Below are 12,229 nucleotides of genomic sequence, written 5' to 3' on the forward strand. Positions count from 1 at the left end.
TATTTTTAAAAGAAGTGTTCACACATTTTTAATAAAATGTCATTATACACTTAAAATATATTCAGACGTTTATACAAATTATTTATATATATCAATACTAAAGCTCAAGTAACTGAGGCTCAAAATAAATAAATTTACTCATGACATTTTAATTAATGTTGGTACTATTAAAAAAATGTTCACAAATATTACGAGTTATTCATTTATAACATCTTCATGAGACACAAAAAATTATTTCAAGCAATTTATAAAAAAATGTTCATGTCTTATAAAATAGTGTTTGTAATTATTAAATTTGTTTGCAACATTTACAGAAATGTTCACATGTTTTAAAAATGTTCATTGAAGTATAAAAAATGGTTTGTGCAATTTTACAAAAATGTCCATGACATATGTTAAAACTTTATGACCATTTAAAAAAACTGTTTGTGCAGTTTTTAAAAAGTTAATGATGTATATTAGAATTTTGTAACCATTCAAAAAAAATGGTCGTGACATTTATAGAAATGATTATGAAAATGTAACAACTTGTTCGCATATTTTTTTATGACATATAGTAACATAAATATCCGTAACAATTTAAAAATGATGTTTCTTTTTCTTTTCTCCTTTTGTTTTATTTTGCTTTATTCCCCTATAAAAACGTGGTGGTTTCTGCATATGAATTGACTGAATTTTGTAGAGACGTCTTGATTTTTTTACTAGTCTTTGAATTTACATCTACAGAGTGTCCCCTATCTTCTAAGTTTTTTTGGTCAAATTGCAGCCCTCGACGAAGGCTAACTTTATTCATTAGCATCCAAGACAGTGTACAAACATAATTTTCCCCAAGGGAAAACATATGGCTTCCAAAGCCCTTTTATACTTACATCTAGAGACCTTGCTACACAGGAAAGAGCAAGAAAGAAAAAGATCTGTTTGAAAGAGCTTTCTTTGCTAGAGCATGCGTGAGAGAATTTTGGGATCTAGGGATGTGAAGTAATTTGAAAGAGCTTAGACTAGAAATGGCGTTGAAGAAATCAGCAAGTCTAGATTCTCAAACGTCCAGATTTGGTAAGAAGGTTCCTCACTTCCACTGCTTCGATTAGAGTTTTGCAATCAAAATAGAAAGAAACATATGTCCAGCCCAATGGCTTGAGTACAGAGGCTGCAAGAAGTAAATCTAACGCTTTGCTACTTGTGAGCTGCGTTGGGATTCCCACAAATAGGAGAGGATGACGCAATACAATAGAGATAAGTATTTCCCTCAATTAAGAACCAATGTTATCAATCCAGTAGGAGAATCACACAAAGCCTTGTATACAGCACCTGCACACATAAAAGAAAATACTTGTACCCAATGAGGGTGTCCCGGACTAAGGGGTCCTCGGGCTGCCGGCCTATCTCTCATGGGCCGGACTGGCGGGCCGCTCTTGATTCATCAATGGAAGGCCGGACTATAGGCGACCCCTTGCTCCAGAAGGAAACCACCGAAGACTTGGCGTATCCTCCAAGTCTAGTTAGCGTAACCGACATGTTTATCCCCTGATGGTAACCGAGCATATGTAACCCTATGTACTCCTGATGTCTATATAAACCAGAAGGTTGGTCCGTACGGAGGGAGGACCATTATCACTATACCCACCTAGGGTTTTGTTCATCCAATCTCATGGTAGATCAACTCTGTAATTATCATACAAAGACATCAATACAGCCAAGCGGGACGTAGGGTCGGTTTTGACACCGAAATTGGTGCTTTCATTGAGAGTTCCGTTGTAGTATCGTCAGAAGATCAATGACTCACTTAGTCATCGGCGATGGCATCTACACCGGGGACGTCTTCATGCCCGGCCAACTCTCCGCGTTTGGCGGCATCGTTCTACACGCCAACCCGACCGGTCACCTTGACCAGATCGACAGTTTTGCCCCTGAGCAAGAAATCAGGTTCGACAACATGGAGTACGTCGCCGATGCTCGGGGTGATCTAATCTTTACTGGGTTCTCAGCTTTACCTGAGGGGCCTAGTAATCCCGAAGCCTCAACTTCGAACCTCCTCCCTAATCCCATCTCCGGGTCAGCCTCTATCTCGGATCTGGCTTTGAGATTGGATCCGGTCTCAGCGTCCGAGGACCCGGGGCCAGCCTTGGCCGAACGCACCCCCTATGCAGGCATACCGTAGGTTAACTCCAAAAGAGGTCAGAATATGAATCCGGCTGACCTCTTGCTGTTAAACGAGGCGTTAGATCGGATCCATATGATGAGCATCACGGATGGCCCGCCCTCGATCTATGATCAGATCGGACTTGGGGCCAGCCGCGGGGAATTTTGCGTCCCACCCACCACCCACTTAGTAGCCACTATCGAGGATTTAACCGACATGCTCGACTACGCCTCCGAGGAGGCTGGCGAGATGGATGAAGATATCGACGCCACGACCTATGCTGCTCCCTCCCTTGCCACTCCCACCACTGGAAGGTGGACCGCCACCTCCACCTATGATGTTTACATGGTGGACACCCCCAGAAAGAATGACGATGGCACCCCCAGAAAGGATGGTGATAAACCCGGTGAGGAACCGCTCAAACGCCGGCGCTAGTGCAGGCGATCCATGGGGCGAAAAAGCAAGGAAAGCAACACGGATACAAATGGCACCAGAGATAACCATACTCCGGACAACATGGAGGAGCTCGGTGACCACGTTGCCCCCGAACATCACCATGACACTTTTGAACGGGATGAGGACCAGGATAACCCTGAGGACCCCGGTGATTCCGAGGACAGCAACTACCTTCCTCCTTCTGAAGAGGAGGATAGCCTCGGACCCGAGAATTTCATCATCCCCGAGGACCCTCTGGATCAGGAACAGTTCAAGCGGCAACTCGTAGTCACCGTCCGAAGCCTAAAGAAGAAACAACGGTAGTTAAAGGTTGAGCAGAATACCCTTAACGACAGGTGGACGATGGTCTTAGCAGCCGAAGAGGGCTTCGACAATCAGCGGCAGGATCAAAACAAAAGCTACCCACGGCGACACTTGCTTCCGCAATTTGACGATGAGGCCTCGAAATCCATACCCCCAGACATACTCAGGCAAACCAGCCCGACAACCTCCCTCAAGGACGGGACAGGACGGCTTGAGAGGCCTAAAACCCACCTATGCTCCCTCGCCGGTCGGCCAAGGAGCCAGTGCAGCCAAAGGATCCATATGATCTGTAGAATGACTTAAACGCCAGGATGGCAGATACAAGATCCATTTACAGATCTTGAGGACACACGCCCGCTGGATGGGACGGATACCAAGCCTGGCGCGACAGGGAACGACAGAGCCCGGGAGCAACACCATGCTCTGATGACCCACAAGTATATGGGATCAATTGTAGCCTTTTTGATAAGTAAGAGTGTCGAACCCAACGAGGAGCAGAAGGAAATTACAAGTGGTTTTAGCAAGGTAATGTTTACAAGTGCTAAAATTGGAAGTAACAGAGTAGTTTGATAGCAAGATAATTTATAACGAGCAAGTAACGATAGCAGTAACAAAACTGCAGCAAGGTAGCCCAATCCTTTTGAGGCAAAGGACAGGCCAAAATGGTCTCTTATAATAAGCAAAGCATTCTTGAGGGTACACGGGAATTTCATCTAGTCACTTTCATCATGTTGATTCGATTCGTGTTCGCTACTCTTATAATTTGATATGTGGGTGGACCGGTCCTTAGGTGATGTTCTTACTTGAATAAACCTCCTACTTATGATTAACCCCCTCGCAAGCATCCGCAATTACGAGAAAAGTATTAAGAATAAAGTCTAACCATAGCATTAAACTTTTGGATCCTATCGGCCCCTTACGGAATAGTGCATAAACTAGGGTTTAAGCTTCTGTCACTCTCGCAACCCATCATCTAGTAACTACTCCACAATGCATTCCTTTAGGCCCAAATATGGTGAAGTGTCATGTAGTTGACGTTCACATGACACCACTAAGGGAATCACAACATACATACCATCAAAATATCAAACACATATCAAGTTCACATGATTACTTGCAACATGATTTCTCCCGTGACCTCAAGAACAAAAGTAACTACTCACAAGTGATAAACATGCTCAAGATCAGAGTGGTATTAAATAGCATAATGGATCTGAACATATAATCTTCCACCAAATAGACCATATATAGTAATCAACCAATAGTACGCGTCGGTGCTATACAAACGTTTTTAACCCTTTTTCGCGACGGCATTTGGAACCTTCGCCAAGTGAGTGTGGGCAATAGGGGGGGTCCTTCCCACATGACCCAGAAATCGTCGGGGATAGGCCCTCCTGGGACACCAAATGAGCTCCTATGCGATCGGGCGAGGCATCGAAACCCAATCATTTTCGTAGGTATGTACATCCCACACGGTGAATCCCAGAAAAACATTTCCGTAGGTATGTACATCCCACACAGTGAATCCCAGAAAAACATTTCCGTAGGTATGTATATCACACACAGTCAACCCAAGGAATACGTTTCCGTTCTTATGTACATCCCACACAGTCAATCCAGGGAAAACATTTCCGTTATATGTATCACACACAGTCAATCCAAGGAATATGTTTCCGTTCTTATGTACATCCAACATAGTCAATCCAGGGAAAACGTTTCTGTTCGTATGTACATCCCACACAGTTTTATGTGTAGGCTCGTGTATGAAAGGTGTAACTATCACACACGCTCTGCCTTGGTTAACTGTTTCCTTTTATCAACGACATCACACACGATTTGATGAAGAAAACTGTGTGGCATTGGGCTATCCATCACAAGCGCTTTTACTGCTAGAACCGTTTGCAAAGTTCCACGAGACATTTAGCAGGTTTATTAGTTTACAATTAATAATTCCAGTATTACGCAAATTCACATTTCATATCGAACAGTTGTTTACCAATTTCATATTAGGCACATAAATATATTATAACATCACAGTACGATAGCTACATGAAAACAACAGAGTACAACATATAGCTAGTTCAACTTCATAAGAACAATATATTCCTTTCCCTAATCGAGATCATCCAGGCTCGTCTTATCCACCTCTGCTTTCAGTTCAGTTAGAACCTGTTTTGCACGAGCCAACTGGGAAAGTGCCTCCTCCTTCGCCAACACCATCTTAGCAAAGTCTGATTTAAAAAATCTGAGCTCATTCTCCACCTTCAACTTTTTATCCCGCATCTTCAAATATTCTTCAGCGTTGAGAATAGTTTTTCTAAGCCTACGTCTGTTCTCTTCCTCATACATGCTCCAGAGCTTCGCTAGGCACATCTTCAAAGACTGTGGCCACTCTTGATTAACCCACTCCAAGTAAGAACACTTCCTTTCATCCTATAATATTTAAAACAAGATCAGTAACAATTGTAGGGAAATAGGTTTATAGCAACATAGAAAATCACCAATGCTTATTTTGAAAAACTAAAGAAACATGTTAATTATGACATATCCTCTCAAAAAGATCAATGTGCAAATGAATTAATTGCTACTGAGACAATAACCAAATTCTGGAACATCAGAAGCTATAATTAACTGCAACAACGCTACAAGTTCTTACTCATGTACAATAAATAACAAATTGAACATTTTATGAGGAAGGTAAATATAACTGCAACAACATAGCGACAGTGTTTGGATGGCAGCAAATTGATACTAACAGGTGTGTATGATGTCGCTTGAAGCTACGTGGGTATTTCCCCAAAGAGGAAGGGATGATGCAACACAGCGGCGGTAGGTATTTCCCTCAGATATGAAACCAAGGTTATCGAACTAGTAGGAGAACCAAGCAACACAACGTAAACAGCCCCTGCACACAAATAACAACACCTCGCAACCCGACGTGTTAAAGGGGTTGTCAATCCCTTTCGGGGTACGGCGCCAGAAATTGCGTGCTAACGGGAGAAAGTTGTAATAGATTGAATAAACAGATCGCAAATAAAATAAAGTGCAACAAAGTATTTTTGTATTTTTATTTTAATAGATCTGAAAATAAATGCAAGGAAAAAGTAGATCGCAAAGGCAAATATGAGAAAGAAGACCCGGGGGCCGTAGATTTCACTAGTGGCTTCTCTCGAGAAAAATAGAAAACGGTGGATAAACAAATTACTGTTGGGCAATTGATAGAACTTCAAATAATTATTACGATATCCAGGCAATGATCATTACATAGGCATCACGTCCAAGATTAGTAGACCGACTCCTGCCTGCATCTACTACTATTACTCCACACATCGACCGCTATCCAGCATGCATCTAGTGTATTAAGTTCATGGAAAAACGGAGTAATGCAATAAGAACGATGACATGATGTAGACAAGATCTATCTATGTAGAGATAGACCCCATCGTTTTATCCTTAGTAGCAATGATACATACGTGTCATTTCCCTTTCTGTCACCGGGATCAAGCACCGTAAGATCGAACCCACTACCGGGCACCTCTTCCCATTGCAAGATAAATAGATCAAGTTGGCCAAACAAAACCCAAATATCAGAGAAGAAATACGAGGCTATAAGAGATCATGCATATAAGAGATCAAAGAAACTCAAACAACTTTCATGGATATAAAAAGATATAACTGATCATAAACTCAAAGTTCATCAGATCCCAACAAACACACCGCAAAAGAGTTACATCATATGGATCTCCAAGAGACCATTGTATTGAGAATTTAGCGAGAGAGAAAGCCATCTAGCTACTAACTACGGACTCGAAGGTCTACAAAGAACTACTCACGCATCATCGGAGAGGCACCAATGGAGGTGGTGAACCCCATCCGAGATGGTGTCTAGATTGGATCTGGTGGTTTTGGACTCTGCGGCGGCTGGATGAATATTTCGTCGACTCCTCTAGGGTTTCTGGAATATTGGGGTATTTATAGAGCAAAGAGGTGGTCCGGGGGCACCCGAGGTGGGCACAACCCACCAGGGCGCGCCTGGGCCTCCTAGCGCCCTGGTGGGTTGTGCCCCCCTCGGGGCACCCCCCAGGCACAGCCAGGGCCCATTACGTTCCTTCTGGTCCATAAAAATTCTTGGTGAAGTTTTGTTGCATTTGGACTCCGTCTGATATTGATTTCCTGCGATGGAAAAAACATGCAGAAAGTAGCAACTGGCACTTGGCACTATGTCAATAGGTTAGTACCAAAAAATGATATAAAATGACTATAAAATGATTATAAAACATCCAAGATTGATAATAAAATAGCATGGAACAATAAAAAATTATAGATACATTGGAGACGTAGTGTACATGCACAAATTTAGTAACATAGAACTAATAGCATTAAGGCCGTCCACTATGTATGCCAAAATTGGGGTAAAGACAACTGTTGCTACATCTCGCACCAGTGCCCTGCACTGGCGAGCCGATGCAGCGGAAAAATATCAGGGACCCGGACTCCAGAGCACGTAGTTGCTCTGATGCCCAGTTCCTTCGTGCCATAAAGATTTAGTATTTTACTCCTTGGCTGCTCGGATGTGTGGACCAAAGTTGGCTGCACAAACTGCTGAAGCGGTGCGTGATATGTCTCCAACGTATCTACTTTTCCAAACACTTTTGCCTTGTTTTGGACTCCAACTTGCATGATTTGAATGGAACTAACCCGCACTGACGCTGTTTTCAGCAGAAATGCCATGGTGTTATTTTTGTGCAGAAATAAAAGTTCTTGGAATGACCTGAAAATCCACGGAGACACGTTTTGGAATTAATAAACTGGCGAAAAAATCAGCATCAGGTGGCCCACACCCTATCCATGAGGGTGCAGGGCGCGCCCCCTACCTCATGGGCCCCCTGGGACTCCACCGACCTCAACCCCAACTCCATATATTCACGTTCGGGGAGAAAATAATCAAAGAGAAGGATTCATCGTGTTTTACGATACGGAGCCGACGCCAAGCCCTAATCTTCCTCGGGAGTGCTGATCTAGAGTCCGTTCAGGGCTCCGGAGAGGGGAATCCGTCGCCGTCGTCATCATCAACCATCCTCCATCACCAATTTCATGATGCTCATGGGACACCCAAAAATTTTATTTGGTTTTATCAAATTCTTTATTTGATTTGAAGGAGGTTATCTAAATTTTCTTTTCCTAAGGACTCTCCTTCTCAAAAAAATTTCTCTGATGACAAGTATTTTCTTTAGGTTCATCCAAAACTTGATCTTTGGTCTTGAGGGTTTTCACCTTGTGTTGACTCAACACAAATGTTTTTCATTGGGAAAATTTTTAAAAAATCTTTTCTTTTAAAAATAGCCCTATGGCTTATGGGGTGATCCTTTCCCTTCCAAAATTTACCTCTTGCCATGACCTAAGTTGAAATCCCCCTCCCAAAGGCCATCTTCCCACTTTGTGTCAAGTCAAGCTTCAAATCCAGCAAGTTTAACTCCCCCATGATTTTATCTCCATTTATTTTTAATCAAAAAATCTTTTTTGTCCCCTATTTTGGCCCTTAGAGGTTTACAAAGGAACCACTAGATTTCCTTTGAGTTTTGCCTCCAAACAAGTTTCCCTGGCTAGTCCTTAGGACCCTCAACCAAGATCCATGAAGATCCACTGGTCCACAGTTCAAAATTTTCAAAATATGCTTGCTGCAAGTTTGGGCCATATTTGCCAATTTTGGTGAAATTCATTTGTTTTCTTCTCCTAAAAATCTGAGAAAAATCAGGCAGCCTCTAGATGCATCAAGAGGTCACCTCACCAAGTCCCAGCTCCAGAAATTTTTTCCTCGTGCCCAAAACATATTGTCGAACACCTGGCATGCACTGTTCCTGTCAAGGTTCAGAGTTTCAGAGAAACAGTTTCAGGTGCCAGTGTCGTTTTCTTCAGAACCTCACGTCGATCTCGCCAGTAGCTGCAGTGGCGCCTTGCTCCCTGTTCCTCCTTCTTATCCACCGTGCCGCACGGTCGCCTGGAAGGTTGCGGGCGTCGGCGGCGAGCTGGCAGAGGTGCATCGCCCCGTGAACGACGGCAGCAGCACCCGCTGCGGCTGCCAGAGAGGCGCAGTGAGGGACGGCGCCGTCCAGCACCGCCCAAGCCACCAGAGGCCACCGCGTGGCCGTCCCCTTCCCTGTGCGCGCTGCAGACCCATCGTCGTGAACTGGAAGGCACGGAGCGCGCTCCCTGCCGCCGACGTGCCCGTACGGCCGTTCCGTCGAGGGCTGGAGTATCACCCCAGTCCGACCAAGTTTTCAACTAAGAAACGGTACCAGTGGACCATCACGATGATGCCCAACCCCCTAAACCTCCTGCCCGACCACTGCCTCGCCGTAATTGCCCGCCGGCGTTATCCGTTCACGGCAACCGCCTCGAGTCGGCTATAAAAGGAGGCCCCGAGCTTGATCTCGACCACTCGCCATAACTCCACCCCACCAGAACCACGCCCAGCCACTGGAGAGACCTCGGGGGGGGGGGGGGGGCTTTCTTCCCCGACTCCGGCCGCCACGACCCGCTTTGGGATCCGGCAAAATTCGCTCAAGTGCGTGCACCCCCACCTCTCAAGCCATGCCAGTAGCCTCCTAGTGCATCCACCTCTCTAACCAGCGCCCTAATTTGAAGTTTGCGGCCCCCGCCGGAGAGTTTCATCCTTGCCCGAACCGCCGTCCGCCGGAGATAAGGCCGCCGTCGACGTGGTGCTCGCCGACGACCAAGTCCACCACCCACCGACGCGGAAGGACACGGTGAACCCGTAGGTACCCTCCGATCCCCCTACCTCGCCGTGGATCAACGCCGGCGACCACCGCAGCCCTCGGGCGCCAGCGAGCTCTGTTCGAAGTTTGAACCTGACGGGTGGGACCCCCCCGTCAGCCTCTCTCTCTCTCTCTCTCTCTCTTATTCGAATCGTTTTCTGAAGGCGCCTTCGGGCAAAGTGCGTTTTCCTTTTGGGCTGGCGTATTTCCTACCGAAGCGTTTTCTGCTTTTTCAAACTAACCCCTGGTTCTTTTCTGTTTCATCACAGATTAGTCCTTGGACTAAAACCCTTATATCTTTTAAACAAAAGATGCTTTTTGATTGATTCTTTTTTTGTCAGTCTTATATTTTTGTCTAGTCTTTTTATAGTATTTATTTGGAAAATTTTGGAATAATTTTTATACACACACGGTATTCACGTTAGTATACGGTTTCTTTATACCGTAGATACCGGAGGAGGTGACGGAACCGCGAACTTCGCCGAGCTAGGCTCCGACTTCTCCGAACCAGGCAAGCATGTTTGAACCTTTGATATGATGAGTGTTTTGCATGTTTGCTTGAAAAGTTTGTGCATGGCATGTTTATGTGGGCATCAGTGGTGTTATGTTGCATGTAAGGCAACTACCAGTATGCTTCGAAACTCGATGTGATCCTTTGATGGGAGATAACCTGATCATGTGGTGACATGAGAGGTAGTAAGATGGTATTGTTGAAGCATGCCGGTCTTATGTCAACCGTTAAACTCCGACGTTAACGTGGACGAGCCACGTTACCGTTCAATTTCCCTTTTCGTGCTGCCACATGTTTTCTGTAATGGATACGGTTTAGTAAGTTGCAAACCTCTTACCTTGTACACACCAAATAGAGGGGCCGGGATGAGGGTTCCATGGCCCTGGATTAAAGCCAGTCATCCGGCCAGGGGGCATGGGTGTTTCTGGTTGGGACCGAGAGGGGGGCACCCCTTAGAGCGCGCGATATAAATTTGATCCCATGCTACGCGAGGTTGTAGCCTCCCCGTCTCAAGGTTTTTCTTGAACGTTGCCTAGGGTGATCCCTGGCAGCGGAATGTGGAATGGGTGTGTACTGGTTGGATGTGTTTCTCCTAAAACACCGTAAACGGAACTAGTCCCTTGTGACTACTGAAATCTGTTGGCCGTGGTTAAAAGTACAAACTCTGCAGAGTCAAAACCTTTCCGAGTAATTGTGTCCATGGTCAAGGACCTTGGTCAACATATCAGCATCCATGTCAGTCTCAGCGTCAGTCTCTGTGTCAGTCTCAGTGAAAATCCCCGGTGAACAAACATGAGTGGTAAACCAGGTCGAATGTTATTCCTATGGATGGACTAACCATTTTATTATTACGTACCTGAATATTTCCTTGAGATGATTTAAATTCATGAGCTACTTGAATTTCAAATAATGAAATATAAGCCCTTTATGTGATGTCGCTCAGACGTCCGACTGTGGCACTCTTGTTATTTACTTTTGATATAAGCCCTTTATGTGATGTCGCTCAGACGTCCGCTGTGGCACTCTTGTTATTTACTTTGGATATAAGCCCTTTATGTGATGTCGCTCAGACGTCCGACTGTGGCACTCTTGTTAGTTACTTTTGATATAAGCCCTTTATGTGATGTCGCTCAGACGTCCGATTGTGGCACTCTTGTTATTTACTTTGGATATAAGCCCTTTATGTGATGTCGCTCAGACGTCCGACTGTGGCACTCTTGTTAGTTACTTTTGATATAAGCCCTTTATGTGATGTCGCTCAGACGTCCGACTGTGGCACGCACTGTCGTTTATATTTCAATATAAGCCCTTTATGTGGTGTCGCCCTGACGCCCGACTACGACATTGTTAATTTATTTTTACCCTTTCGAGGCGTCATTTCAGACACTCGATTGGTCTTCAATATTTCGTTGGGATTTCGGGAGGACTACCGCCTGACTTCCTTTTTACTTGTCATGCAGTGCAAAATTTTATTATCTGAGTGCGCATTACTAATCTGCTCATGTGCATCATGTTTGCATTTGTTATATCTTATGTCCAAACTGTGTTGCGAGTACTTTCGTAGTACTCACCTGACTTGTTGATTTGGCCAGATGTTGACGAAGGCGATCTTATGGATGAAGAGTTCGATAGCGAGTCCGACGCCTAGAGGAGTCCCAGTCAGTCCCGTGCGATCCTGGATTTGGTCACCTGTATTATATACGCTTCCGCTACCCAGAATAAAAGTCCTCGAGCCTCACTCCGACGCTCGATGAGCTATAAGATTTAGGAGTCATGTCACCCACTTCGCTGTGACATATCCACCACCACTTTTATTACGAGTCTGTAGTTATGCCACCATACCCCTTGTGTCATATCCGCCTTTATGTATAATACCGGCGTGCTTGTAATAAATTTGTTGAGCAGCCTCAGCTCAACCCTGTATAATATTTAGTACTTCTGGATTTCTGTATCAAGGATTTGTCTACCAGTAAGAAGGATTCTTCTATACTGGTCAGATAAAAGGGTCGGTTTCTCAATAAATGTTTTATTGGAAAACCGGTC

Source organism: Aegilops tauschii, chromosome 3 (assembly GCF_002575655.3).
Source record: "Aegilops tauschii subsp. strangulata cultivar AL8/78 chromosome 3, Aet v6.0, whole genome shotgun sequence".
NCBI classification, from domain to species: domain Eukaryota; kingdom Viridiplantae; phylum Streptophyta; class Magnoliopsida; order Poales; family Poaceae; genus Aegilops; species Aegilops tauschii.